Source organism: Silene latifolia, chromosome 3, assembly GCF_048544455.1.
Source record: "Silene latifolia isolate original U9 population chromosome 3, ASM4854445v1, whole genome shotgun sequence".
In the NCBI taxonomy this organism is placed as follows: domain Eukaryota; kingdom Viridiplantae; phylum Streptophyta; class Magnoliopsida; order Caryophyllales; family Caryophyllaceae; genus Silene; species Silene latifolia.
This window is the reverse complement of record NC_133528.1, coordinates 129420863-129429973: the sequence shown is the minus strand read 5'-3', so window position 1 is coordinate 129429973 and position 9111 is coordinate 129420863.

Genomic DNA, 9111 nt, shown 5'->3' with positions numbered 1-9111 from the left:
CCCATTCGATCGAGTAGTTTCTTCAACAGTATTACTCGATCGAGTAGAAAATTCACTCGATCGAGCAGTCGCCTTTTCCTGTTCACTCGATCGAGTAGGAATTTCACTCGATCGAGTACTTTCTTCAGCAAATCTACTCGATCGACCTCCAGAAACTAGTCGATCGAGTACTTTCTTAGCCGCCAGCTCATTTCCTTTGACAGAACACTGTTCATCAGCTATTATTTCCTTCCTCGGGTTTGATTTCAACACTTCCGGTCCCTCATATAAACGACGGCTTCTCAAATTAATTAAATTTACCGTCTCATGTGGATTTTTGTCAGTTTGTGACGGTAAATGACCCGGTTTCCTTGTAGATTGTTTCGCGGCTAATTGGGCAACTTGAGTTTCAAGTGCCTTGATGGATGCATCTTTCTGTTGATCACTCAACTGCCTTTGTTTTGTAAAAGATTGCAGCATAGTCTTTAGCTCACCAATCTCACTCACCCCTCCAGAAGATGATGCTCCGTGATTGGGAGGAGGGAAGGAAGGAGGCTTCTGAAAGCCTTGTTGATTCTTATGTGGAGGAACATATGGCTACTGGTGGTGCGGAGGAGGGGTAGGATTGAGCACATTTTGACTAGTCCACCTCAAATTGGGATGGACTGCCTCTTGGTTGTTGTAATAGGAACCCCCTCCTTGCCTATATTGTTGAAAGGCAAGGACTTGTTCCTTCTCCGTAAGACAGCCAACAGTAGTGTGACCATCATTGCTCCCACACCTCTCACATGTGACGGTCTCCCCTCTAGTAAGCACATGGACCGTCTGAGGCTCCCCAGCAGAGTGTAACTCCAACTTGTCAAATCTAGCATTCATGGCTTCCAGCTGAGCCACAACCTGCTTATCGACTGCATGAACTGTTCTAATACCATCCCTTGGGTTTCCATACTCAACACTGTGATTTGCCATCTCTTCAATAAGGGCCCATCCCTTATTATCGTCGGTATTTTCCTGGAATCTCCCATTAGATGACGCATCAAGTATGGCTCTGTGGTCATCATACAGCCCATTGTAAAACTGGTTAGATATAAACCATGGGTCAAAACCATGGTGAGGAATAGACCTCACCAATTTCTTGAATCGGGACCACGCCTCATATAAAGTCTCATCGGGAGCCTGCTTGAAACTGGTAATCTTGGCCCTCAGCTGATTGGTGCGCTGTGGAGGGAAATATCTCTTGTAAAAGGCAAGATCAAGAGACTCCCAATCTGTAACTCCTGCAGCTGTGCAGTCCAAATCAGTCAGCCACTCCCTGGCTGAGTCGGTCAAAGTGAAAGGAAACAAAACCTCCTTAATCTTGTCTTGAGTTACCCCCTTTGTGGCGGGGATAGTAGAAAAGTAATCTGTAAAGACCTCCATGTGCTTCCTCGGGTCTTCACCTGCCACACCTCTATAGATATTTCTTTCCACCAGATTGATGTAGGAAGGACGGATGTCGAATGTATTCCCATCCTCAGTCTAGAGATTGAAACCCTTTGGAATTGAGGATGCTTTAGGCACCGAATGACTGGAAAGTTTTGGCATCTTTACTTGTTGATCGGCAGAAATAGGAATGTCTTCTGCGAAAAGAGAATGATGTAGCTCTGGCTCGAAAGTACTCAAGTCTTCCTTTCGTGATTTTTTCTGCAGACGGAGTCTATGCCTGAATAGTCTTTCGCTCAATCACCAAACTAACTCAAACCCGTCTCGACCCGGGCATAAACAACACTGAAAGAAAATAAATAAGAACTGCCTCAAGGAATAAAAATTCCCTAAGACGGATAAAATAAACGAAACAAAGACAGATAGGGCAATTGCCTCCCCGGCAACGGCGCCAAAATTTCATACGTCTGTCGTGTACCTATCAAAAATAAACTAACTAGACTAACTATATAGCTAGGGAAGTCAGGTCGATCTCCTCAGGGAGGCAAGATATTTGTGGAAGTCTGTCTATTTGGTCACAAATGGGGGGGGGGGTTGTTTAAATTGTTTTCTAAACTAAAGGTTTAAAGGAAAGAGAAGTAAAGAAAGAGCAGTAAAAGCAGGAAATAGAATTAAACTATCAGATAGAGAAGGGTCATGTCAGGATTTTTGTTCACTACGGTAGTCCAGTGACTCAACTGTAAACCACTTAGGCAGATTAATGCGAGACGGATATGGAAAGGTCTTTTCGGTCCACTTTCTACCCTAAATTACCACTAACTTAACTTTCATCCTCGTCAGGGTAGTCTACTGTTCATAGTAGGCCTATTTAGTCCAATCTTTCGATCCAGGATTAATTTTAGCCAGATTAAAAGGGTGACTCAGAAGCGTGCACTCAACTAAGTCGGTAAAATACAATTAAATTGCTATGGTGACAAAATCTCACAATTAATTCATCTATCCTATTTACTACATCGTCATTTCTACCGTAGATCCCCTAATCCCAACATGAAAGAAGTTTAGCTACTCATATCGCTAATTAAACTATCAATACTAACAGCAGATAAATAACCAGCATTCAACATATTAAAACGATAATCAAATTGCATAAAAGTAAATTAGGGCAAAAAGTAAATCAAGCAAGACGAAGAATTAAAGCAAATGAAATGAAGTTTATTATTAAGAAAGGAGAAAGAGATTACAATCGTGCGAATCCGGCGTAAAGAACGATCAAATCCGAGCAAAATAAATCCCAAAATAAAGTTACATTGAAGGAGAAAAGTAGTACGCAGTCTTGAATGATATATAACTTTGATAGTAGAAAATTAGATGCTAATAACCTAGTAACGTAATGCTTAAATAGAAAAAAAAAATAAGTCCATAAGCTAAAATAAATTCACGGGCTAATTAAAGCCCACGCCAGCAGAAACCACTCGATCGAGTGGAATAAAACCGCTCGATCGAGCAAAACTCAGGATAATCTACTCGATCGAGTAGAATAGTTACTCGATCGAGTAACCCCTCTTTAAAGCACTTCTGGATCGAGTAGAAAAGCACTCGATAGACCAACCAAGGATGTAGAAACCACTCGATCGAGTAACAAAACCACTCGATCGTGTCTTTTGTCTTCAATTCAGCTCAAATCCATGCCCGACTGCCTCATAAACCGTGCTTTCACGCTTCCCAATGCAGTATCTCACTTTGGAAAATCTCGTCTCCTCTAAATGCATGCAAAAAGGACAAAAAATGGTACGATTCCACTACTTTCGCGTTCATTTCTACAAAACGGCCAAAACGAACCAAAGTAGCCAATCCGGGGCATAATACTATATAAACAGTACAAAAATGCATAGAAATACATGCTGAAATAGGCTAAAAAGACTATACAATATGCACGTATCAGTCAGCATAGTCCGCCCAAGGCCTGGGCATCCACTGAAGACAAGCAAACAGGAGATCATTCTTGTGACCGCTTCAAAGGAGTGATGAATAAACAAATGAAAGGAATAGTGATCAAGAAATACTTACGTCTCCCAACTGCAGGGCGTTCACGCCCCGTCGACAGACATCGTAAGAAGAACGTTGGCTCTTCCTACGACACATCACCCAATCCCTCACGACGGGATAAGCTCTCGCCCCCGGCTCCGTCCTCTTGGGCGCAAAGCCCGGAAAGTAGGAGTACATCCACGCCTGCAAAACCAAGACAATTGATAATGATCTTTCATGATTCGCTAAAAGGAAAAGAAATGATCTTTCATAATACAAAATGAAGGTTCATACCTCCAACAACAGTCCAAGGCCAACCGTGGTAGGAGAAGTCCCCTTCTCCACCAACTCAGGACGAACCATGGCCCTCATACAGCGAGTGAGGACCGTAAAGCCAGGAGTGACCCAGTCCCAATGACCTAGGTCACTCAAGTCAGAAAGAAAAGGAAGATGCTTCGTCGACAGCCTCTCCCCCTTGTCTCCAAGGTAGAGTGAAGACAAGAACCACCAGAGCCACAGATGAGCTCTCTGCTCCGCAGTACAAGGAGGTGGAGCTTCCTCCCTCCCATCGATCATCACCACCGTCGGGACCTTGCCAGCAAAGTAATCCCTGGCGTAGAAGCTCGACAGTAACCCGGGAACCGCAGCAGCTTTCGCCGCTAGGTTCCAACCGATCAGACTCCTGGCCTCAGCCGAGTCCACCCTCATGGCCGTCGACGGCCACACCACATCCTCTGTCCCACACGGCCAACCAGAAATCATGTCGTAGTCCTCCAATGTGACCCCAACCTCGCTGAAAGGCATGTGAAAGGTCGAGGTCGTGTCCCAGAACCGATCAAGAAAGGCTCGAATCAGGCAAAAGTTAGCCCGAATATTCCTCCCCTTGATCTCCTTCCACGCTCGCACCAAGGCCCCAAAAGCTTCCAGCTCGATGATGGTCTGCTCCTCCGCCGACAGTCTCCTGTAAGCCTCCATCATCGTCGTATACCGGAAAAGGATCTCATGTTCCCGGCCTCCTATTTTGATTCAACGCAAAGCTAGTTTTCGCTCGAATGAAAGAGAAAAGGAATGAATGACAAAAGAAGGTAAGAGAATGATGTATTCGAAATTTACCAAACTTTTCACCTTCCTATAGGACATGTGACTCTCCGTTGCCCAGATGAGAAGCCGGCTATCCCATCTCTCAGCCCACTCGGGTGCTCCCCTCAGCTGACGACCACCTCGTCCGACGTTGGCCTGCCTCGGGGCCTCCTCCTCAGCAGCCTCCTCCTCGACGACCACCTCCTCGGCCGCCACCGCAGCAATAGCCTCCTCTAACGCCTCCTCGAACGTAAGAGAAGGGTCAAAACCAGTATCCATGTCCATGGGAGCTCTCCCGGACGTAGAAGCCTCGTCACCTGCAAAATTAGAGTGATTTAGGCTGCATGAAGTGACGGCGTGCCTTAGTTAAGGGATTTTGAAGCTTTCAAAGCTCTGGAATCACTCTTTTCTCGCCGTTTTTGGCCATTTCTTCTAAAACCTGACCGCTCATATGGTAATTTGGGTCAAGTCAAGTCTAAGTTCAAGCCTAGTCAGGGGTTTGAGTCGAAATTTCGGCCGCATTTCATTATAACGGCGATTATGCCCTGGAAAAGTGTCCTTAAAAAGCTGTCACAAATCAAAAATCTGAGGTGGTAGGAAGTTTACCCATCACACAAGGATTCCAAATAACAAGTTTTGTCACAAATGGGCAATCCTAAGGCTATTTTTGAAGCAATTTACAACTCAGCTGTGAAACCGTCTCAATTTCACTCAAATGTTCAATACTCAATGAAAATTCGAAATGAATACATGGTTATGATCCTTATACTACCAATTATCCATTTCTAAGATTAATTTCACAAGGCAAATACGGAAGTTTAATGCAAAAATAAGACACATACCTCGATTAGTCATGATTAATGCAAGCCTTTGATCAAATTTTGATGGAAAATGGTTGGAATTTGAGAGAGTTTTAGAGAATTTGTGTTTTGTTAGTAGGAAATAAAACACAATTCTGTCGAGTTTTTACTCGGACAGAGACAAACCCAGGAAAGGACGCAGCAGGTGCTGCGCCTCTTCCAAGAGTTGCGGCTCTTGATGCGCCTCTTCCTCCGCTTCCCTCCAATTCGATTTTCAAAAATTCGTTATAAGTTCGTTATTTGTGGGCCCATCTTTGGTGCGCCTCTTCTTCAACACCATATATCGTATATTTGGTCCGTTTGATGTTAATTCTTCACCAGGACCCGTATTTTCGAGTAGACTGTGAATTATCGCAGTACTTTATCAAGACTTCGCTTGCCACAACAAGCGAATATTCTCTGACAGGTGTTTTGACACACCTCAATAATCCCCCAGTGCGAGTTCATGACAGCCGATTGTTCCTCTCGAGACATGGAGTTCAACCTCAACCTCAGGTTTCGCCGGAGTACGCTTGAGACGACGCAAGCAAATTCCACCCAGCAGTTTCTACCGACGTCCTGCTACCCTTCAATACTACGTTTTATTTCTCCTCAAAGTAAAAAGTCTCAGGTATGGTTTCTTCTTATGGCTGGCGAGCTTCCTTACGTAGTCTAATGGACTTTAAACGACCCTCCCCAATAGTCGACAGACTCTAAAATGTTCCCGGCGACAGGTCCTTAGCTCAGACCCCTTGAGCCGCCTCGCGTCGCCATAGTTGTCAAGTTGTAATCTTCGATTGACCTGATGGCTATACTTTGACTTTTGCCTTGTCCAAGCCTCAGTCAAAGTGGGGGCTCTGTAGATACCTCATTTCTGCACCTCCCGCAAGCCACCCGGTATGATTGGGCCGCATGTTTGGTACACGGAACAATTTATGACAATTCGTAAGTTTATCATCAAGTGATAGCTCAAATACTTGTGTATATCCCTTGGTCGTCATCTACGCGCCGTTACGGTCGTTTTGACAGTAATTAGAGTTCATTTGGAGTCCGGGTCAAAAACCGTCTTCATTTTCTAATAACCGTTTTAAATGCCGAGTCAAAATATTCTGGAATGTTCCGGATATTTATATTCCATATTTCAATCTTTTAATCTTTTGTCAAAGTATTTCCCGAAATTATATTTTAAATAATAAGGAAATTGAGATCAACTGCAATTCCATAATAGAAACGCGGAAAATCTTTCTTCCGCAGGAGGAAATCCCTGGGGAAAGGACGCAGCACCTGATGCGCCTCTTCCAAGAGCTGCAGTGGTTGCTACGCCTCTTCCCCAACTCCTTTCTACGTATTTTCAAATCTTTTCGAGATTTATTTCCAAAGTTTTACCGAAACCCTAATTCCTTCGTGTGATTAGTATAAATAGGGATCTTCGTTCCTCATATTTCTCACGCGAGTGTCCGCCCTTCTCTTCTCCCTTTGCATTCTAAGACCACGCTCTTGCTTATTGGCACCTACGTGCTTGAACTTTCGACCACGTAAGTTCGGATCCTTCCGAGTACCAGCCTCGTTTTGCATGACCAACCGATTTGACCAACTCCACTCAATCAACTTAATCAATTTAGTTTAATTCCTCTTACGAGGGCACTTTCGTCGTACATTCGAGTCGAGCAATCACTAATCGTTAACTTAGTCAATCTCGTTTCGTCAAACATGTAAGTCTGAGAGTGTAAATCTCATCTTTTATTATTGTATTTTATTTTTGTACCACTCATTGTAAGATTTACGTCGAAAGCATATTTAAAACCGATTTACAAAACCTTTTATCAAACTATTTTTTTACGGATTAACGGGAGACGGACGTCGAGAAAAAACGCAGCAACTGCTGCGCCTCTTCCTGAGGCTGCCACAGATCCTGCTTTTCTTCTTCCTTCGTCTTCTGTCAATTCGTCTATTTTCTTTCGTCTTTTCTTGTTTATTTCTTATTTCATTCGTATAATAATTTTAATACATAGTTCATTAATAATTCGTCACTTTTAATTCCCGACTTAAATCCCAAGTAATTATTATTTGCGGGTTTTCGTCACTAAAATCAAATCCGGGTTTTAGAGATTCGATTCATCCATATCAAGTCTTTGGAATTCGACCTTGGTACATGTTTTCATCTGTTTATCGCCATCATCACCAGTAGTTTAACATTATTTTAACTTAATTAGTTAGTTTTAATAAATTTAATTCACCATTGATCTTGTAATTAGTCCTTAATTCTAATTTAATTTAATCCATCTGTATTGTTTTTATGACCCTTTCACATGTAAATAATCCATTAAATCACTTTTACCTGAGTCGAATATCAATAATCGATCATTAATTCACCAATGAATATTAACAATATGTAGTTCCGGCGTCACAGTTAGAACTCACCTCGGGAACAGACACAGTGACCAATGCGCCTCTTCCAAGAGACGTAGCTCTGCTGCGCCTGTTCCGGGTTGAGTTCTGCCTCTGAACTTCCGTTGTTGCTTTGACCTAATTCATTAGCCTACGTATTAATCAACTATTATTCGTATTATCACCGCTAATCTGTTCTTTAATTTATTTTCTCTTTACTTTTCTCAAGTTATCCATTTTAAATGTATTTTCGACGCAAATCAATCAAACCATTGTAATTATTGTAATTTCAATTATTGTATTTTCTCGTATTCCTTGTTGTTGTTCGTTTGTATGTTTTCACATGTAATCAACCCTAAATCTTTACTTTGACCTATTGTGTGCTAAATTACATGTTCACCGACTTAGTTAATCTTCACATGCTAGGATCAAAACGTTGGATGTTGCATTGCATGAATATAATCGACAACATATCAAGTATAGATGATTTTCCCTAATCATTAGTAGAGGCCGCTATCGAGGCGGGCGGGATTAGGTGTTCGATCAAAAGAGTTTCCTAATACGTACCCTCACCCCTTACTCCAGATCTCTATGAACATCCGTGTTCATTGGCATCCACGAGAGTCATTCTAGACATAGAATGCTAAGGGTAACGAGTTCTTGGTGTCTATGTCACTACTTTGTGTCTTGACATGACGCGAAGTATTCGAACGGTTCCAATTTCCCATAAAAAACTTGGTGGCGAGTCCACAAATACAAACGCTTGTTCCCAAGCAACCCCGTGGGCCCCCGTGTCCACAGTGATTAGTATAAATGGAGGCATCTGCCTCACATATTCTTCACGCGAGTGTCCGCCCTTCTCTTTTCCCTTTGCATTCTAAGACCGCGCTCTTTCTTTTCGACACCAACGTGCTTGATCAATCGACCACATAAGCTCATATCATTCTGAATACCAGTCACGTTTGCATGACCGACTAATTTGACCACGACACTTTAATCAACTTAATCAACTTTTTTTATAAATCCTCTTTAGAGGGCACTTTCATTTTACATCGAGTCTAGCAATCACTAATATGACAACTTAGTTAATCTCGCTTCGTCAAACATGTAAGTCTGAGGCTGTAAATCCTAATTTATTTACTGTATTTTATTTCGTATCAACTAATGTACGAGTTTATATCACGAGTATGTTTAAAACCGTTTTTAACATCACGCTTTAAACCCTTTTGACGGAGCAGCCGAGAGACAATGTTGAGAATAAATGCAACAGCTGTTGCGCCTTCTGGAACTGTCGCAGCACTTGCTGCGCCTATTCCAGAGGCTGCTTAGCCGTTGTTACTCTTCTTCTTCTTCTTCCTCGTGTTTCTTCATTATTTTG